We start from the raw sequence: 21126 nt of genomic DNA, 5'->3' as shown, positions 1-21126 counted from the left end.
ATGTTTGTATTCAGACACAAAGGTCTTTCAGATAGAGTCCTGAAAATTTACGTTTTTCAAAGCCTGTCTGAAGGGGGCTTTAGTTTCTCTAAGATCGTTAGCTTCTTTTTTAAACTGGTCCAGTTGCAATTGTGTTTTTATCTGAGGCAGGATTCTGCAGTTTGGGTTGCATTAAATTTTAAGGAGATTCATTAAAGAACTGGAATTGCTCCAGAAGTCCTTTGGTTTGTTCGCAGAGGATGGTTTCGATCCATCGACCTCTGGGTTATGGGCCCAGCACGCTTCCGCTGCGCAACTCTGCTTGGCAATTCTCCTTTCTCAAATGGTCCTATCTGCAACCTTTAAAAATGTGCCAGTACTGACGGAAGGTTTAAAGGTTGACTACAGTTGAAGCGTCTCCAAAAGTTGAAATAGAATGCAACATCTCAAGAATAAAGGCGTACTCATCGAAGCACTGCTGAAAATATTGCTGTGTGTTTCAATCGATTGACTGTACCACATGCACTGAAATCTATGCTTCCATAGTTGTGTTTATGGCAGAGGTGGGATTTTAACCCACGCCTCCTTAAAGACTGAAACCTTAATCCAGCGCCTTAGACCACTCAGCCACTCTAACACAAAGAAAATCCTTGAATGCCTTTGTCATTAACTGACCTCTGAAGGTGGGTGGACATTTTGCCTCCAATAACAAGTTAGCTGTACCACAGAAATACTTGTCACGTGTTAACATGTCATTTAAATTGATAAATACTCTGCAAACATCAAGTCAGGTAATTGTAGTGAGATTTAATGGTAATGCATCTTGACTCACATAAACCCTTTTCAGATTGGCATTTTGGAATATGTGTGGACAATTCAGTCCAGTTTTTAACCAGAACTGTGTTTTCAGACACACCACTTTTGTACTGGAAATTGTCCTTTCGGCTGCCTTCACACAGCAGGGAAAGGTTCGAGATGTTTGAGGGGGGGGGGCTGTATTCAGATATTGCGTAAACATTGTGTGGCGGGTGTACATGCGTCATTTTACCCAAACAAAGCCATTCAGTCAAACATGGCAGACGAAGAGATAGAATTCTTCTCACTGATCGGACTTATGTTAAGCATAAGTCTGCGCAAACATAGACTCATGAGAGACCTGGGTGATGAAGCTCAATGGTTAAAGGAATCACGGAAGCGGTGTGAAGTGCTCCGTCGCGCGTCTAGACGGTACCATAGGAGGCGAGCTGCCATGGTTCGCCGCATGCTACAGGAGCAAGCTATCTTAGGTTTGCACAGTGTCCCCCGGTCCCCTCCTCCTCCTCCCTGTCCGGAACTCGACCTCACCAGTCTGAAGCAGCCACCTTGTTCGTGACCAGTCCAGACCTGTTACTAGGGGGGTTGTCCGGTTTAATTACGGAAAACATTATCGGATGTTTGTATTCAGACACAAAGGTCTTACAGATAGAGTCCTGAAAATTTACGTTTTTCAAAGCCTGTCTGAAGGGGTCTTTAGTTTCTCTAAGATCGTTAGCTTCTTTTTTAAACTGGTCCAGTTGCAATTGTGTTTTTATCTGAGGCAGGATTCTGCAGTTTGGGTTGCATTAAATTTTAAGGAGATTCATTAAAGAACTGGAATTGCTCTAGAAGTCCTTTGGTTTGTTAGCAGAGGATGGTTTCGATCCATCGACCTCTGGGTTATGGGCCCAGCACGCTTCCGCTGCGCCACTCTGCTTGGCAATTCTCCTTTCTCAAATGGTCCTATCTGCAACCTTTAAAAATGTGCCAGTACTAACAGAAGGTTTAAAGTTGACTACAGTTGAAGCGTCTCCAAAAGTTGAAATAGAATGCAACATCTCAAGAATAAAGGCGTACTCATTGAAGCACTGCTGAACATATTGCTTTGTGTTTCAATCGATTGACTGTACCACATGCACTGAAATCTATGCTTCCATAGTTGTGTTTATGGCAGAGGTGAGATTTGAACCCACGCCTCCTTAGAGACTGGAACCTTAATCCAGCGCCTTAGACCACTCGGCCACTCTACCACAAAGAAAACCCTTGAATGCCTTTGTCATTAACTGACCTCTGAAGGTGGGTGGACATTTTGCCTCCAATAACAAGTTAGCTGTACCACAGAAATACTTGTCACGTGTTAACATGTCATTTAAATTGATAAATACTCTGCAAACATCAAGTCAGGTAATTGTAGTGAGATTTAATGGTAATGCATCTTGACTCACGTAAACCCTTTTCAGATTGCCATTCTGGAATATGTGTGGACAAGTCAGTCCGGTTTTTAACCAGAACTGTGTTTTCAGACACACCACTTTTGTACTGGAAATTGTCCTTTCGGCTGCCTTCACACAACAGGGAAAGGTTCGAGATGTTTGAGGGGGGGGGGGGCTGTATTCAGATATTGCGTAAACATTGTGTGGCGGGTGTACATGCGTCATTTTACCCAAACAAAGCCATTCAGTCAAACATGGCAGACGAAGAGATAGAATTCTTCTCACTGATCGAACTTATGTTAAGCATAAGTCTGTGCAAACATAGACTCATGAGAGACCTGGGTGATGAAGCTCAATGGTTAAAGGAATCACGGAAGCGGTGTGAAGTGCTCCGTCGCGCGTCTAGACGGTACCATAGGAGGCGAGCTGCCATGGTTCGCCGCATGCTACAGGAGCAAGCTATCTTAGGTGTGCACAGTGTCCCCCGGTCCCCTCCTCCTCCTCCCTGTCCGGAACTCGACCTCACCAGTCTGAAGCAGCCACCTTGTTCGTGACCAGTCCAGACCTGTTACTAGGGGCGTTGTCCGGTTTAATTACGGAAAACATTATCGGATGTTTGTATTCAGACACAAAGGTCTTTCAGATAGAGTCCTGAAAATTTACGTTTTTCAAAGCCTGTCTGAAGGGGGCTTTAGTTTCTCTAAGATCGTTAGCTTCTTTTTTAAACTGGTCCAGTTGCAATTGTGTTTTTATCTGAGGCAGGATTCTGCAGTTTGGGTTGCATTAAATTTTAAGGAGATTCGTTAAAGAACTGGAATTGCTCTAGAAGTCCTTTGGTTTGTTAGCAGAGGATGGTCTTGATACAACGACCTCTGGGTTATGGGCCCAGCACGCTTCCGCTGCGCCACTCTGCTTGGCAATTCTCCTTTCTCAAATGGTCCTATCTGCAACCTTTAAAAATGTGCCAGTACTGACGGAAGGTTTAAAGGTTGACTACAGTTGAAGCGTCTCCAAAAGTTGAAATAGAATGCAACATCTCAAGAATAAAGCTGTACTCATCGAAGCACTGCTGGACATATTGCTGTGTGTTTCAATCGATTGACTGTACCACGTGCACTGAAATGTATGCTTCCATAGTTGTGTTTATGGCAGAGGTGGGATTTGAACCTACGCCTCCTTAGAGACTGGAACCTTAATCCAGCGCCTTAGACCACTCGGCCACTCTACCACAAAGAAAACCCTTGAATGCCTTTGTCATTAACTGACCTCTGAAGGTGGGTGGACATTTTGCCTCCAATAACAAGTTAGCTGTACCACAGAAATACTTGTCACGTGTTAACATGTCATTTAAATTGATAAATACTCTGCAAACATCAAGTCAGGTAATTGTAGTGAGATTTAATGGTAATGCATCTTGACTCACATAAACCCTTTTCAGATTGCCATTCTGGAATATGTGTGGACAAGTCAGTCCGGTTTTTAACCAGAACTGTGTTTTCAGACACACCACTTTTGTACTGGAAATTGTCCTTTCGGCTGCCTTCACACAGCAGGGAAAGGTTCAAGATGTTTGAGGGGGGGGGGGGGGGGGGGGGGGGCTGTATTTAGATATTGCGTAAACATTGTGTGGCGGGTGTACATGCGTCATTTTACCCAAACAAAGCCATTCAGTCAAACATGGCAGACGAAGAGATAGAATTCTTCTCACTGATCGAACTTATGTTAAGCATAAGTCTGTGCAAACATAGACTCATGAGAGACCTGGGTGATGAAGCTCAATGGTTAAAGGAATCACGGAAGCGGTGTGAAGTGCTCCGTCGCGCGTCTAGACGGTACCATAGGAGGCGAGCTGCCATGGTTCGCCGCATGCTACAGGAGCAAGCTATCTTAGGTGTGCACAGTGTCCCCCGGTCCCCTCCTCCTCCTCCCTGTCCGGAACTCGACCTCACCAGTCTGAAGCAGCCACCTTGTTCGGGACCAGTCCAGACCTGTTACTAGGGGCGTTGTCCGGTTTAATTACGGAAAACATTATCGGATGTTTGTATTCAGACACAAAGGTCTTTCAGATAGAGTCCTGAAAATTTACGTTTTTCAAAGCCTGCCTGAAGGGGGCTTTAGTTTCTCTAAGATCGTTAGCTTCTTTTTTAAACTGGTCCAGTTGCAATTGTGTTTTTATCTGAGGCAGGATTCTGCAGTTTGGGTTGCATTAAATTTTAAGGAGATTCATTAAAGAACTGGAATTGCTCTAGAACTCCTTTGGTTTGTTAGCAGAGGATGGTTTTGATACATCGACCTCTGGGTTATGGGCCCAGCACGCTTCCGCTGCGCCACTCTGCTTGGCAATTCTCCTTTCTCAAATGGTCCTATCTGCAACCTTTAAAAATGTGCCAGTACTGACGGAAGGTTTAAAGGTTGACTACAGTTGAAGCGTCTCCAAAAGTTGAAATAGAATGCAACATCTCAAGAATAAAGCTGTACTCATCGAAGCACTGCTGAACATATTGCTTTGTGTTTCAATCGATTGACTGTACCACGTGCACTGAAATCTATGCTTCCATAGTTGTGTTTATGGCAGAGGTGGGATTTGAACCCACGCCTCCTTAGAGACTGGAACCTTAATCCAGCGCCTTAGACCACTCGGCCACTCTAACACAAAGAAAACCCTTGAATGCCTTTGTCATTAACTGACCTCTGAAGGTGGGTGGACATTTTGCCTCCAATAACAAGTTAGCTGTACCACAGAAATACTTGTCACGTGTTAACATGTCATTTAAATTGATAAATGCTCTGCAAACATCAAGTCATGTAATTGTAGTGAGATTTAATGGTAATGCATCTTGACTCACATAAACCCTTTTCAGATTGGCATTCTGGAATATGTGTGGACAATTCAGTCCGGTTTTTAACCAGAACTGTGTTTTCAGACACACCACTTTTGTACTGGAAATTGTCCTTTCGGCTGCCTTCACACAGCAGGGAAAGGTTCGAGATGTTTGAGGGGGGGGGGGGGGGGGGGGGCTGTATTCAGATATTGCGTAAACATTGTGTGGCGGGTGTACATGCATCATTTTACCCAAACAAAGCCATTCAGTCAAACATGGCAGACGAAGAGATAGAATTCTTCTCACTGATCGAACTTATGTTAAGCATAAGTCTGTGCAAACATAGACTCATGAGAGACCTGGGTGATGAAGCTCAATGGTTAAAGGAATCACGGAAGCAGTGTGAAGTGCTCCGTCGCGCGTCTAGACGGTACCATAGGAGGCGAGCTGCCATGGTTCGCCGCATGCTACAGGAGCAAGCTATCTTAGGTGTGCACAGTGTCCCCCGGTCCCCTCCTCCTCCTCCCTGTCCGGAACTCGACCTCACCAGTCTGAAGCAGCCACCTTGCTCGTGACCAGTCCAGACCTGTTACTAGGGGCGTTGTCCGGTTTAATTACGGAAAACATTATCGGATGTTTGTATTCAGACACAAAGGTCTTTCAGATAGAGTCCTGAAAATTTACGTTTTTCAAAGCCTGTCTGAAGGGGGCTTTAGTTTCTCTAAGATCGTTAGCTTCTTTTTTAAACTGGTCCAGTTGCAATTGTGTTTTTATCTGAGGCAGGATTCTGCAGTTTGGGTTGCATTAAATTTTAAGGAGATTCATTAAAGAACTGGAATTGCTCCAGAAGTCCTTTGGTTAGTTAGCAGAGGATGGTTTCGATCCATCGACCTCTGGGTATAGGCCCAGCACGCTTCCGCTGCGCGACTCTGCTTGGCAATTCTCCTTTCTCAAATGGTCCTATCTGCAACCTTTAAAAATGTGCCAGTACTGACAGAAGGTTTAAAGGTTGACTACAGTTGAAGCGTCTCCAAAAGTTGAAATAGAATGCAACATCTCAAGAATAAAGCCGCACTCATGGAAGCACTGCTGAACATATTGCTGTGTGCTTCAATCGATACTGTACCACGTGCACTTAAACCTATGCTTCCATAGTTGAGTTTATGGCAGAGGTGGGATTTGAACCCACGCCTCCTTAAAGACTGAAACCTTAATCCAGCGCCTTAGACCACTCGGCCACTCTAACAAAGAAAAACCTTGAATGCCTTTGTCATTAACTGACCTCTGAAGGTGGGTGGACATTTTGCCTCCAATAACAAGTTAGCTGTACCACAGAAATACTTGTCACGTGTTAACATGTCATTTAAATTGATAAATACTCTGCAAAAATCAAGTCAGGTAATTGTAGTGAGATTTAATGGTAATGCATCTTGACTCACATAAACCCTGTTCAGATTGGCATTCTGGAATATGTGTGGACAATTCAGTCCAGTTTTTAACCAGAACTGTGTTTTCAGACACACCACTTTTGTACTGGAAATTGTCCTTTCGGCTGCCTTCACACAGCAGGGAAAGGTTCGAGATGTCTGAGTGGGGGGGGGGGGGTGGGGGGGGCTGGGGGCTGTATTTAGATATTGCGTAAACATTGTGTGGCGGGTGTACATGCGTCATTTTACCCAAACAAAGCCATTCAGTCAAACATGGCAGACGAAGAGATAGAATTCTTCTCACTGATCGAACTTATGTTAAGCATAAGTCTGTGCAAACATGTACTCATGAGAGACCTGGGTGATGAAGCTCAATGGTTAAAGGAATCACGGAAGCGGTGTGAAGTGCTCCGTCGCGCGTCTAGACGGTACCATAGGAGGCGAGCTGCCATGGTTCCCCGCATGCTACAGGAGCAAGCTATCTTAGGTGTGCACAGTGTCCCCCGGTCCCCTCCTCCTCCTCCCTGTCCGGAACTCGACCTCACCAGTCTGAAGCAGCCACCTTGTTCGTGACCAGTCCAGACCTGTTACTAGGGGGGTTGTCCGGTTTAATTACGGAAAACATTATCGGATGTTTGTATTCAGACACAAAGGTCTTACAGATAGAGTCCTGAAAATTTACGTTTTTCAAAGCCTGTCTGAAGGGGTCTTTAGTTTCTCTAAGATCGTTAGCTTCTTTTTTAAACTGGTCCAGTTGCAATTGTGTTTTTATCTGAGGCAGGATTCTGCAGTTTGGGTTGCATTAAATTTTAAGGAGATTCATTAAAGAACTGGAATTGCTCTAGAAGTCCTTTGGTTTGTTAGCAGAGGATGGTTTTGATACATTGACCTCTGGGTTATGGGCCCAGCACGCTTCCGCTGCGCCACTCTGCTTGGCAATTCTCCTTTCTCAAATGGTCCTATCTGCAACCTTTAAAAATGTGCCAGTACTGACGGAAGGTTTAAAGGTTGACTACAGTTGAAGCGTCTCCAAAAGTTGAAATAGAATGCAACATCTCAAGAATAAAGCTGTACTCATCGAAGCACTGCTGAACATATTGCTTTGTGTTTCAATCGATTGACTGTACCACGTGCACTGAAATCTATGCTTCCATAGTTGTGTTTATGGCAGAGGTGGGATTTGAACCCACGCCTCCTTAGAGACTGGAACCTTAATCCAGCGTCTTAGACCACTCGGCCACTCTAACACAAAGAAAACCCTTGAATGCCTTTGTCATTAACTGACCTCTGAAGGTGGGTGGACATTTTGCCTCCAATAACAAGTTAGCTGTACCACAGAAATACTTGTCACGTGTTAACATGTCATTTAAATTGATAAATGCTCTGCAAACATCAAGTCATGTAATTGTAGTGAGATTTAATGGTAATGCATCTTGACTCACATAAACCCTTTTCAGATTGGCATTCTGGAATATGTGTGGACAATTCAGTCCGGTTTTTAACCAGAACTGTGTTTTCAGACACACCACTTTTGTACTGGAAATTGTCCTTTCGGCTGCCTTCACACAGCAGGGAAAGGTTCGAGATGTTTGAGGGGGGGGGGGGGGGGGGCTGTATTCAGATATTGCGTAAACATTGTGTGGCGGGTGTACATGCATCATTTTACCCAAACAAAGCCATTCAGTCAAACATGGCAGACGAAGAGATAGAATTCTTCTCACTGATCGAACTTATGTTAAGCATAAGTCTGTGCAAACATAGACTCATGAGAGACCTGGGTGATGAAGCTCAATGGTTAAAGGAATCACGGAAGCGGTGTGAAGTGCTCCGTCGCGCGTCTAGACGGTACCATAGGAGGCGAGCTGCCATGGTTCGCCGCATGCTACAGGAGCAAGCTATCTTAGGTGTGCACAGTGTCCCCCGGTCCCCTCCTCCTCCTCCCTGTCCGGAACTCGACCTCACCAGTCTGAAGCAGCCACCTTGCTCGTGACCAGTCCAGACCTGTTACTAGGGGCGTTGTCCGGTTTAATTACGGAAAACATTATCGGATGTTTGTATTCAGACACAAAGGTCTTTCAGATAGAGTCCTGAAAATTTACGTTTTTCAAAGCCTGTCTGAAGGGGGCTTTAGTTTCTCTAAGATCGTTAGCTTCTTTTTTAAACTGGTCCAGTTGCAATTGTGTTTTTATCTGAGGCAGGATTCTGCAGTTTGGGTTGCATTAAATTTTAAGGAGATTCATTAAAGAACTGGAATTGCTCCAGAAGTCCTTTGGTTAGTTAGCAGAGGATGGTTTCGATCCATCGACCTCTGGGTATAGGCGCAGCACGCTTCCGCTGCGCGACTCTGCTTGGCAATTCTCCTTTCTCAAATGGTCCTATCTGCAACCTTTAAAAATGTGCCAGTACTGACAGAAGGTTTAAAGGTTGACTACAGTTGAAGCGTCTCCAAAAGTTGAAATAGAATGCAACATCTCAAGAATAAAGCCGCACTCATGGAAGCACTGCTGAACATATTGCTGTGTGCTTCAATCGATACTGTACCACGTGCACTTAAACCTATGCTTCCATAGTTGAGTTTATGGCAGAGGTGGGATTTGAACCCACGCCTCCTTAAAGACTGAAACCTTAATCCAGCGCCTTAGACCACTCGGCCACTCTAACACAAAGAAAAGCCTTGAATGCCTTTGTCATTAACTGACCTCTGAAGGTGGGTGGACATTTTGCCTCCAATAACAAGTTAGCTGTACCACAGAAATACTTGTCACGTGTTAACATGTCATTTAAATTGAGAAATACTCTGCAAACATCAAGTCAGGTAATTGTAGTGAGATTTAATGGTAATGCATCTTGACTCACATAAACCCTGTTCAGATTGGCATTCTGGAATATGTGTGGACAATTCAGTCCAGTTTTTAACCAGAACTGTGTTTTCAGACACACCACTTTTGTACTGGAAATTGTCCTTTCGGCTGCCTTCACACAGCAGGGAAAGGTTCGAGATGTTTGGGGGGGGAGGGGGGGGGGCTGTATTCAGATATTGCGTAAACATTGTGTGGCGGGTGTACATGCATCATTTTACCCAAACAAAGCCATTCAGTCAAACATGGCAGACGAAGAGATAGAATTCTTCTCACTGATCGAACTTATGTTAAGCATAAGTCTGTGCAAACATAGACTCATGAGAGACCTGGGTGATGAAGCTCAATGGTTAAAGGAATCACGGAAGCGGTGTGAAGTGCTCCGTCGCGCGTCTAGACGGTACCATAGGAGGCGAGCTGCCATGGTTCGCCGCATGCTACAGGAGCAAGCTATCTTAGGTGTGCACAGTGTCCCCCGATCCCCTCCTCCTCCTCCCTGTCCGGAACTCGACCTCACCAGTCTGAAGCAGCCACCTTGCTCGTGACCAGTCCAGACCTGTTACTAGGGGCGTTGTCCGGTTTAATTACGGAAAACATTATCGGATGTTTGTATTCAGACACAAAGGTCTTTCAGATAGAGTCCTGAAAATTTACGTTTTTCAAAGCCTGTCTGAAGGGGGCTTTAGTTTCTCTAATGGGCCATTCCCATCTGTACCGGGTCGGCCCGGGCCGGGTAGCCCCAGTCAGCCCCAGCCTGGCCCGGTTGATTCCACACATCCTTGTCTTAAGCCCATGTGGGCTGATTCTACCCACCAATCAGAGGCTTGCTCTAATGGAAGGTGTGAATGGGCTGATTCTACCCACCAATCAGAGGCTTGCTCTAATGGAAGGTGTGAATTTGCTGTCAGCAGTGGGTGTGTCGGCCCTGGTCGGCCTGAAGCAGACTCCCTCGAGAAGAGGGCTGAGAATGAGCCTTGGTTGGCCCGGAAAAATACCAGGCCACCCAGATATGTAAGCAACCTACGCTACCCGGCCCGGGCCGACCCGGTACAGATGGGAATGGCCCATAAGATCGTTAGCTTCTTTTTTAAACTGGTCCAGTTGCAATTGTGTTTTTATCTGAGGCAGGATTCTGCAGTTTGGGTTGCATTAAATTTTAAGGAGATTCATTAAAGAACTGGAATTGCTCCAGAAGTCCTTTGGTTAGTTAGCAGAGGATGGTTTCGATCCATCGACCTCTGGGTTATAGGCCCAGCACGCTTCCGCTGCGCGACTCTGCTTGGCAATTCTCCTTTCTCAAATGGTCCTATCTGCAACCTTTAAAAATGTGCCAGTACTGACAGAAGGTTTAAAGGTTGACTACAGTTGAAGCGTCTCCAAAAGTTGAAATAGAATGCAACATCTCAAGAATAAAGCCGCACTCATGGAAGCACTGCTGAACATATTGCTGTGTGCTTCAATCGATACTGTACCACGTGCACTTAAACCTATGCTTCCATAGTTGAGTTTATGGCAGAAGTGGGATTTGAACCCACGCCTCCTTAAAGACTGAAACCTTAATCCAGCGCCTTAGAAAACTCGGCCACTCTAACACAAAGAAAAACCTTGAATGCCTTTGTCATTAACTGACCTCTGAAGGTGGGTGGACATTTTGCCTCCAATAACAAGTTAGCTGTACCACAGAAATACTTGTCACGTGTTAACATGTCATTTAAATTGATAAATACTCTGCAAACATCAAGTCATGTAATTGTAGTGAGATTTAATGGTAATGCATCTTGACTCACATAAACCCTTTTCAGATTGGCATTCTGGAATATGTGTGGACAATTCAGTCCGGTTTTTAACCAGAACTGTGTTTTCAGACACACCACTTTTGTACTGGAAATTGTCCTTTCGGCTGCCTTCACACAGCAGGGAAAGGTTCGAGATGTTTGAGGGGGGGGGAGGGGGAGGGGGGGGGGGGCTGTATTCAGATATTGCGTAAACATTGTGTGGCGGGTGTACATGCGTCATTTTACCCAAACAAAGCCATTCAGTCAAACATGGCAGACGAAGAGAAAGAATTCTTCTCACTGATCGAACTTATGTTAAGCATAAGTCTGTGCAAACATAGACTCATGAGAGACCTGGGTGATGAAGCTCAATGGTTAAAGGAATCACGGAAGCGGTGTGAAGTGCTCCGTCGCGCGTCTAGACGGTACCATAGGAGGCGAGCTGCCATGGTTCGCCGCATGCTACAGGAGCAAGCTATCTTAGGTGTGCACAGTGTCCCCCGGGCCCCTCCTCCTCCTCCCTGTCCGGAACTCGACCTCACCAGTCTGAAGCAGCCACCTTGCTCGTGACCAGTCCAGACCTGTTACTAGGGGCGTTGTCCGGTTTAATTACGGAAAACATTATCGGATGTTTGTATTCAGACACAAAGGTCTTTCAGATAGAGTCCTGAAAATTTACGTTTTTCAAAGCCTGTCTGAAGGGGGCTTTAGTTTCTCTAAGATCGTTAGCTTCTTTTTTAAACTGGTCCAGTTGCAATTGTGTTTTTATCTGAGGCAGGATTCTGCAGTTTGGGTTGCATTAAATTTTAAGGAGATTCATTAAAGAACTGGAATTGCTCCAGAAGTCCTTTGGTTTGTTAGCAGAGGATGGTTTCGATCCATCGACCTCTGGGTTATAGGCCCAGCACGCTTCCGCTGCGCGACTCTGCTTGGCAATTCTCCTTTCTCAAATGGTCCTATCTGCAACCTTTAAAAATGTGCCAGTACTGACAGAAGGTTTAAAGGTTGACTACAGTTGAAGCGTCTCCAAAAGTTGAAATAGAATGCAACATCTCAAGAATAAAGCCGCACTCATCGAAGCACTGCTGAACATATTGCTGTGTGTTTCAATTGATTGACTGTACCACGTGCACTTAAATCTATGCTTCCATAGTTGTGTTTATGGCAGAGGTGGGATTTGAACCCACGCCTCCTTAGAGACTGGAACCTTAATCCAGCGCCTTAGACCACTCTGCCACTCTACCACAAAGAAAACCCTTGAATGCCTTTGTCATTAACTGACCTCTGAAGGTGGGTGGACATTTTGCCTCCAATAACAAGTTAGCTGTACCACAGAAATACTTGTCACGTGTTAACATGTCATTTAAATTGATAAATACTCTGCAAACATCAAGTCAGGTAATTGTAGTGAGATTTAATGGTAATGCATCTTGACTCACATAAACCCTTTTCAGATTGGCATTCTGGAATATGTGTGGACAATTCAGTCCGGTTTTTAACCAGAACTGTGTTTTCAGACACACCACTTTTGTACTGGAAATTGTCTTTTCGGCTGCCTTCACACAGCAGGGAAAGGTTCGAGATGTTTGAGGGGGGGGGGCTGTATTCAGATATTGCGTAAACATTGTGTGGCGGGTGTACATGCGTCATTTTACCCAAACAAAGCCATTCAGTCAAACATGGCAGACGAAGAGATAGAATTCTTCTCACTGATCGAACTTATGTTAAGCATAAGTCTGTGCAAACATAGACTCATGAGAGACCTGGGTGATGAAGCTCAATGGTTAAAGGAATCACGGAAGCGGTGTGAAGTGCTCCGTCGCGCGTCTAGACGGTACCATAGGAGGCGAGCTGCCATGGTTCGCCGCATGCTACAGGAGCAAGCTATCTTAGGTGTGCACAGTGTCCCCCGGTCCCCTCCTCCTCCTCCCTGTCCGGAACTCGACCTCACCAGTCTGAAGCAGCCACCTTGTTCGTGACCAGTCCAGACCTGTTACTAGGGGCGTTGTCCGGTTTAATTACGGAAAACATTATCGGATGTTTGTATTCAGACACAAAGGTCTTTCAGATAGAGTCCTGAAAATTTACGTTTTTCAAAGCCTGTCTGAAGGGGGCTTTAGTTTCTCTAAGATCGTTAGCTTCTTTTTTAAACTGGTCGAGTTGCAATTGTGTTTTTATCTGAGGCAGGATTCTGCAGTTTGGGTTGCATTAAATTTTAAGGAGATTCATTAAAGAACTGGAATTGCTCTAGAAGTCCTTTGGTTTGTTAGCAGAGGATGGTTTTGATACATCGACCTCCGCTGCGCCACTCTGCTTGGCAATTCTCCTTTCTCAAATGGTCCTATCTGCAACCTTTAAAAATGTGCCAGTACTGACGGAAGGTTTAAAGGTTGACTACAGTTGAAGCGTCTCCAAAAGTTGAAATAGAATGCAACATCTCAAGAATAAAGCTGTACTCATCGAAGCACTGCTGAACATATTGCTTTGTGTTTCAATCGATTGACTGTACCACGTGCACTGAAATCTATGCTTCCATAGTTGTGTTTATGGCAGAGGTGGGATTTGAACCCACGCCTCCTTAGAGACTGGAACCTTAATCCAGCGCCTTAGACCACTCGGCCACTCTAACACAAAGAAAACCCTTGAATGCCTTTGTCATTAACTGACCTCTGAAGGTGGGTGGACATTTTGCCTCCAATAACAAGTTAGCTGTACCACAGAAATACTTGTCACGTGTTAACATGTCATTTAAATTGATAAATGCTCTGCAAACATCAAGTCATGTAATTGTAGTGAGATTTAATGGTAATGCATCTTGACTCACATAAACCCTTTTCAGATTGGCATTCTGGAATATGTGTGGACAATTCAGTCCGGTTTTTAACCAGAACTTTGTTTTCAGACACACCACTTTTGTACTGGAAATTGTCCTTTCGGCTGCCTTCACACAGCAGGGAAAGGTTCGAGATGTTTGGGGGGGGGGGGGGGGGCTGTATTCAGATATTGCGTAAACATTGTGTGGCGGGTGTACATGCATCATTTTACCCAAACAAAGCCATTCAGTCAAACATGGCAGACGAAGAGATAGAATTCTTCTCACTGATCGAACTTATGTTAAGCATAAGTCTGTGCAAACATAGACTCATGAGAGACCTGGGTGATGAAGCTCAATGGTTAAAGGAATCACGGAAGCGGTGTGAAGTGCTCCGTCGCGCGTCTAGACGGTACCATAGGAGGCGAGCTGCCATGGTTCGCCGCATGCTACAGGAGCAAGCTATCTTAGGTGTGCACAGTGTCCCCCGGTCCCCTCCTCCTCCTCCCTGTCCGGAACTCGACCTCACCAGTCTGAAGCAGCCACCTTGCTCGTGACCAGTCCAGACCTGTTACTAGGGGCGTTGTCCGGTTTAATTACGGAAAACATTATCGGATGTTTGTATTCAGACACAAAGGTCTTTCAGATAGAGTCCTGAAAATTTACGTTTTTCAAAGCCTGTCTGAAGGGGGCTTTAGTTTCTCTAAGATCGTTAGCTTCTTTTTTAAACTGGTCCAGTTGCAATTGTGTTTTTATCTGAGGCAGGATTCTGCAGTTTGGGTTGCATTAAATTTTAAGGAGATTCATTAAAGAACTGGAATTGCTCCAGAAGTCCCTTGGTTAGTTAGCAGAGGATGGTTTCGATCCATCGACCTCTGGGTTATAGGCCCAGCACGCTTCCGCTGCGCGACTCTGCTTGGCAATTCTCCTTTCTCAAATGGTCCTATCTGCAACCTTTAAAAATGTGCCAGTACTGACAGAAGGTTTAATGGTTGACTACAGTTGAAGCGTCTCCAAAAGTTGAAATAGAATGCAACATCTCAAGAATAAAGCCATATTCATCGAAGCACTGCCGAACATATTGCTGTGTGTTTCAATTGATTGACTGTACCACGTGCACTGAAATCTATGTTGCCATAGTTGTGTTTATGGCAGAGATGGGATTTGAACACACACCTCCTTAGAGACTGGAACCTTAATCCAGAGCCTTAGACCACTCGGCCACTCTACCACAAAGAAATACCTTGAATGCCCTTGTCATTAACTGACCTCTGAAGGTGGGTGGACATTTTGCCTCCAATAACAAGTTAGCTGTACCACAGAAATACTTGTCACGTGTTAACATGTCATTTAAATTGATAAATACTCTGCAAACGTCAAGTCAGGTAATTGTAGTGAGATTTAATGGTAATGCATCTTGACTCACATAAACCCTTTTCAGATTGCCATTCTGGAATATGTGTGGACAAGTCAGTCCGGTTTTTAACCAGAACTGTGTTTTCAGACACACCACTTTTGTACTGGAAATTGTCCTTTCGGCTGCCTTCACACAGCAGGGAAAGGTTCGAGATGTTTGAGGGGGGGGCTGTATTCAGATATTGCGTAAACATTGTGTGGCGGGTGTACATGCGTCATTTTACCCAAACAAAGCCATTCAGTCAAACATGGCAGACGAAGAGATAGAATTCTTCTCACTGATCGAACTTATGTTAAGCATAAGTCTGTGCAAACATAGACTCATGAGAGACCTGGGTGATGAAGCTCAATGGTTAAAGGAATCACGGAAGCGGTGTGAAGTGCTCCGTCGCGCGTCTAGACGGTACCATAGGAGGCGAGCTGCCATGGTTCGCCGCATGCTACAGGAGCAAGCTATCTTAGGTGTGCACAGTGTCCCCCGGTCCCCTCCTCCTCCTCCCTGTCCGGAACTCGACCTCACCAGTCTGAAGCAGCCACCTTGTTCGTGACCAGTCCAGACCTGTTACTAGGGGCGTTGTCCGGTTTAATTACGGAAAACATTATCGGATGTTTGTATTCAGACACAAAGGTCTTTCAGATAGAGTCCTGAAAATTTACGTTTTTCAAAGCCTGTCTGAAGGGGGCTTTAGTTTCTCTAAGATTGTTAGCTTCTTTTTTAAACTGGTCCAGTTGCAATTGTGTTTTTATCTGAGGCAGGATTCTGCAGTTTGGGTTGCATTAAAATTTAAGGAGATTCATTAAAGTACTGGAATTGCTCTAGAAGTCCTTTGGTTTGTTAGCAGAGGATGGTTTCGATCCATCGACCTCTGGGTTATGGGCCCAGCACGCTTCCGCTGCGCCACTCTGCTTGGCAATTCTCCTTTCTCAAATGGTCCTATCTGCAACCTTTAAAAATGTGCCAGTACTGACAGAAGGTTTAAAGGTTGACTACAGTTGAAGCGTCTCCAAAAGTTGAAATAGAATGCAACATCTCAAGAATAAAGGCGTACTCATCGAAGCACTCCTGAACATATTGCTGTGTGTTTCAATCGATTGACTGTACCACGTGCACTTAAATCTATGCTTCCATAGTTGTGTTTATGGCAGAGGTGGGATTTGAACCCACGCCTCCTTAGAGACTGGAACCTTAATCCAGCGCCTTAGACCACTCGGCCACTCTACCACAAAGAAAACCCTTGAATGCCTTTGTCATTAACTGACCTCTGAAGGTGGGTGGACATTTTGCCTCCAATAACAAGTTAGCTGTACCACAGAAATACTTGTCACGTGTTAACATGTCATTTAAATTGATAAATACTCTGCAAACATCAAGTCAGGTAATTGTAGTGAGATTTAATGGTAATGCATCTTGACTCACATAAACCCTTTTCAGATTGGCATTCTGGAATATGTGTGGACAATTCAGTCCGGTTTTTAACCAGAACTGTGTTTTCAGACACACCACTTTTGTACTGGAAATTGTCCTTTCGGCTGCCTTCACACAGCAGGGAAAGGTTCGAGATGTTTGAGGGGGGGGGGGGGGCTGTATTCAGATATTGCGTAAACATTGTGTGGCGGGTGTACATGCGTCATTTTACCCAAACAAAGCCATTCAGTCAAACATGGCAGACGAAGAGATAGAATTCTTCTCACTGATCGGACTTATGTTAAGCATAAGTCTGTGTAAACATAGACTCATGAGAGACCTGGGTGATGAAGCTCAATGGTTAAAGGAATCACGGAAGCGGTGTGAAGTGCTCGGTCGCGCGTCTAGACGGTACCATAGGAGGCGAGCTGCCATGGTTCGCCGCATGCTACAGGAGCAAGCTATCTTAGGTGTGCGCAGTGTCCCCCGGTCCCCTCCTCCTCCTCCCTGTCCGGAACTCGACCTCACCAGTCTGAAGCAGCCACCTTGTTCGTGACCAGTCCAGACCTGTTACTAGGGGCGTTGTCCGGTTTAATTACGGAAAACATTATCGGATGTTTGTATTCAGACACAAAGGTCTTTTAGATAGAGTCCTGAAAATTTACGTTTTTCAAAGCCTGTCTGAAGGGAGCTTTAGTTTCTCTAAGATTGTTAGCTTCTTTTTTAAACTGGTCCAGTTGCAATTGTGTTTTTATCTGAGGCAGTATTCTGCAGTTTGGGTTGAATTAAATTTTAAGGAGATTCATTAAAGAACTGGAATTGCTCTAGAAGTCCTTTGGTTTGTTAGCAGAGGATGGTTTCGATCCATCGACCTCTGGGTTATGGGCCCAGCACGCTTCCGCTGCGCCACTCTGCTAGGCAATTCTCCTTTCTCAAATGGTCCTATCTGCAACCTTTAAAAATGTGCCAGTACTGACAGAAGATTTAAAGGTTGACTACAGTTGAAGCGTCTCCAAAAGTTGAAATAGAATGCAACATCTCAAGAATAATGCCGTACTCATCGAAGCACTGCTGAACATATTGCTGTGTGTTTCAATCGATTGACTGTACCACGTGCACTGAAATCTATGCTTCCATAGTTGTGTTTATGGCAGAGGTGGGATTTGAACCCACGCCTCCCTAGAGACTGGAACCTTAATCCAGCGCCTTAGACCACTCAACCACTCTACCACAAAGAAAACCCTTGTATGCCTTTGTCATTAACTGACCTCTGAAGTTGGGTGGACATTTTGCCTCCAATAACAAGTTAGCTGTACCACAGAAATACTTGTCACGTGTTAACATGTCATTTAAATTGATAAATACTCTGCAAACATCAAGTCAGGTAATTGTAGTGAGATTTAATGGTAATGCATCTTGACTCACATAAACCCTTTTCAGATTGGCATTCTGGAATATGTGTGGACAATTCAGTCCGGTTTTTAACCAGAACTGTGTTTTCAGACACACCACTTTTGTACTGGAAATTGTCCTTTCGGCTGCCTTCACACAGCAGGGAAAGGTTCGAGATGTTTGAGGGGGGGGGCTGTATTCAGATATTGCGTAAACATTGTGTGGCGGGTGTACATGCGTCATTTTACCCAAACAAAGCCATTCAGTCAAACATGGCAGACGAAGAGATAGAATTCTTCTCACTGATCGAACTTATGTTAAGCATAAGTCTGTGCAAACATAGACTCATGAGAGACCTGGGTGATGAAGCTCAATGGTTAAAGGAATCACGGAAGCGGTGTGAAGTGCTCCGTCGCGCGTCTAGACGGTACCATAGGAGGCGAGCTGCCATGGTTCGCCGCATGCTACAGGAGCAAGCTATCTTAGGTGTGCACAGTGTCCCCCGGTCCCCTCCTCCTCCTCCCTGTCCGGAACTCGACCTCACCAGTCTGAAGCAGCCACCTTGTTCGTGACCAGTCCAGACCTGTTACTAGGGGCGTTGTCCGGTTTAATTACAGAAAACATTATCGGATGTTTGTATTCAGACACAAAGGTCTTACAGATAGAGTCCTGAAAATTTCTGTTTTTCAAAGCCTGTCTGAAGGGGGCTTTAGTTTCTCTAAGATTGTTAGCTTCTTTTTTAAACTGGTCCAGTTGCAATTGTGTTTTTATCTGAGGCAGGATGCTGCAGTTTGGGTTGAATTAAATTTTAAGGAGATTCATTAAAGAACTGGAATTGTTCTAGAAGTCCATTGGTTTGTTAGCAGAGGATGGTTTCTATCCATAGACCTCTGGGTTATGGGCCCAGCATGCTTCCGCTGCGCCACTCTGCTTGGCAATTCTCCTTTCTCAAATAGTCCTATCTGCAACCTTTAAAAATGTGCCAGTACTGACAGAAGGTTTAAAGGTTGACTACAGTTGAAGCGTCTCCAAAAGTTGAAATAGAATGCAACATCTCAAGAATAAAGCCATATTCATCGAAGCACTGCCGAACATATTGCTGTGTGTTTCAATTGATTGACTGTACCACGTGCACTGAAATCTATGTTGCCATAGTTGTGTTTATGGCAGAGATGGGATTTGAACCCACACCTCCTTAGAGACTGGAACCTTAATCCAGAGCCTTAGACCACTCGGCCACTCTACCACAAAGAAATACCTTGAATGCCCTTGTCATTAACTGACCTCTGAAGGTGGGTGGACATTTTGCCTCCAATAACAAGTTAGCTGTACCACAGAAATACTTGTCACGTGTTAACATGTCATTTAAATTGATAAATACTCTGCAAACATCAAGTCAGGTAATTGTAGTGAGATTTAATGGTAATGCATCTTGACTCACATAAACCCTTTTCAGATTGGCATTCTGGAATATGTGTGGACAATTCAGTCCGGTTTTTAACCAGAACTGTGTTTTCAGACACACCACTTTTGTACTGGAAATTGTCCTTTCGGCTGCCTTCACACAGCAGGGAAAGGTTCGAGATGTTTGAGGGGGGGGGGCTGTATTCAGATATTGCGTAAACATTGTGTGGCGGGTGTACATGCGTCATTTTACCCAAACAAAGCCATTCAGTCAAACATGGCAGACGAAGAGATAGAATTCTTCTCACTGATCGAACTTATGTTAAGCATAAGTCTGTGCAAACATAGACTCATGAGAGACCTGGGTGATGAAGCTCAATGGTTAAAGGAATCACGGAAGCGGTGTGAAGTGCTCCGTCGCGCGTCTAAACGGTACCATAGGAGGCGAGCTGCCATGGTTCGCCGCATGCTACAGGAGCAAGCTATCTTAGGTGTGCACAGTGTCCCCCGGTCCCCTCCTCCTCCTCCCTGTCCGGAACTCGACCTCACCAGTCTGAAGCAGCCACCTTGTTCGTGACCAGTCCAGACCTGTTACTAGGGGCGTTGTCCGGTTTAATTACGGAAAACATTATCGGATGTTTGTATTCAGACACAAAGGTCTTACAGATAGAGTCCTGAAAATTTTTGTTTTTCAAAGCCTGTCTGAAGGGGGCTTTAGTTTCTCTAAGATTGTTGGCTTTTTTTTTAACTGGTCCAGTTGCAATTGTGTTTTTATCTGAGGCAGGATGCTGCAGTTTGGGTTGCATTATATTTTAAGCAGATTCATTATTGAACTGGAATTGCTCTAGAAGTCCGTTGGTTTGTTAGCAGAGGATGGTTAAGATCCACCGATCTCTGGGTTACGGGCCCAGCACGCTTCCGCTGCGCCATCCTGCTTGGCAATTCTCCTTTCTCAAATGGTCCTATCTGCACCCTTTAAAAATGTGCCAGTACTGACAGAAGGTTTAAAGGTTGACTACAGTTGAAGCGTCTCCAAAAGTTGAAATAGAATGCAACATTTTAAGAATAAAGGCGTACTCATCAAAGCACTGCTGAACATATTGCTGTGTGTTTCAATTGATTGACTGTACCACGTGCACTGAAATCTATTATGCCATAGTTGTGTTTATGGCAGAGGTGGGATTTGAACCCACGCCTCCTTAGAGACTGGAGCCTTAATCCAGCGCCTTAGACCACTCGGCCACTCTACCACAAAGAAGAGCCTTGAATGCCCTTTTCATCAGGGCCGGAGTGGGACACGTTTTCAGCCCTGGAGTTTCAGACCCCAGACCGGCCCACTTAATGAATTATTATTAAAATCATGTTAGAACTTTATATGTATAGTCTACAAAAGCACACTACTCGGTAATGCCTTGTAATTCAGTGCAAGAAAGAGTTGCTTTACAATGTAGGTTTATTTGAACATCAGTGCACATCTCCAACATTGTTCTTTACAACACATTCTCTAACAATATAACAATCTACATTCTGTTCAAACAGCTGTTCTGAGATTTTCAAACCTTTAAAATGAAATGACTCAGCACTCCCTTTCACACTTTTTCCAGTTTC

The 21126-nt window shown here is 44.7% G+C and overlaps 8 non-coding genes across 8 annotated transcripts; all 8 read right to left on the bottom strand.

Moving 5' to 3' along the window:
* Positions 1-1942: 1942 nt before the first annotated feature.
* Positions 1943-2024, bottom strand: trnal-aag (transfer RNA leucine (anticodon AAG)). The gene has a single exon. It is a non-coding gene; the product is annotated as a tRNA-Leu (tRNA).
* Positions 2025-3353: 1329 nt separating this feature from the next.
* On the bottom strand, positions 3354-3435 carry trnal-aag (transfer RNA leucine (anticodon AAG)). Its single transcript has one exon. It is a non-coding gene; the product is annotated as a tRNA-Leu (tRNA).
* A 1335-nt stretch (positions 3436-4770) lies between these two features.
* On the bottom strand, positions 4771-4858 carry trnal-aag (transfer RNA leucine (anticodon AAG)). The gene has a single exon. It is a non-coding gene; the product is annotated as a tRNA-Leu (tRNA).
* Positions 4859-12251: 7393 nt separating this feature from the next.
* trnal-aag (transfer RNA leucine (anticodon AAG)) lies at positions 12252-12333 on the bottom strand. The gene has a single exon. It is a non-coding gene; the product is annotated as a tRNA-Leu (tRNA).
* A 1297-nt stretch (positions 12334-13630) lies between these two features.
* On the bottom strand, positions 13631-13718 carry trnal-aag (transfer RNA leucine (anticodon AAG)). Its single transcript has one exon. It is a non-coding gene; the product is annotated as a tRNA-Leu (tRNA).
* A 2739-nt stretch (positions 13719-16457) lies between these two features.
* Positions 16458-16539, bottom strand: trnal-aag (transfer RNA leucine (anticodon AAG)). Its single transcript has one exon. It is a non-coding gene; the product is annotated as a tRNA-Leu (tRNA).
* A 2739-nt stretch (positions 16540-19278) lies between these two features.
* On the bottom strand, positions 19279-19360 carry trnal-aag (transfer RNA leucine (anticodon AAG)). The gene has a single exon. It is a non-coding gene; the product is annotated as a tRNA-Leu (tRNA).
* A 1326-nt stretch (positions 19361-20686) lies between these two features.
* On the bottom strand, positions 20687-20768 carry trnal-aag (transfer RNA leucine (anticodon AAG)). Its single transcript has one exon. It is a non-coding gene; the product is annotated as a tRNA-Leu (tRNA).
* Positions 20769-21126: the final 358 nt, after the last annotated feature.

Source organism: Nothobranchius furzeri, chromosome 4 (assembly GCF_043380555.1).
Source record: "Nothobranchius furzeri strain GRZ-AD chromosome 4, NfurGRZ-RIMD1, whole genome shotgun sequence".
In the NCBI taxonomy this organism is placed as follows: Eukaryota; Metazoa; Chordata; class Actinopteri; order Cyprinodontiformes; family Nothobranchiidae; genus Nothobranchius; species Nothobranchius furzeri.
Note: the sequence above shows the minus strand (reverse complement) of the source record. Positions and strands in the feature narration are given on the sequence as shown.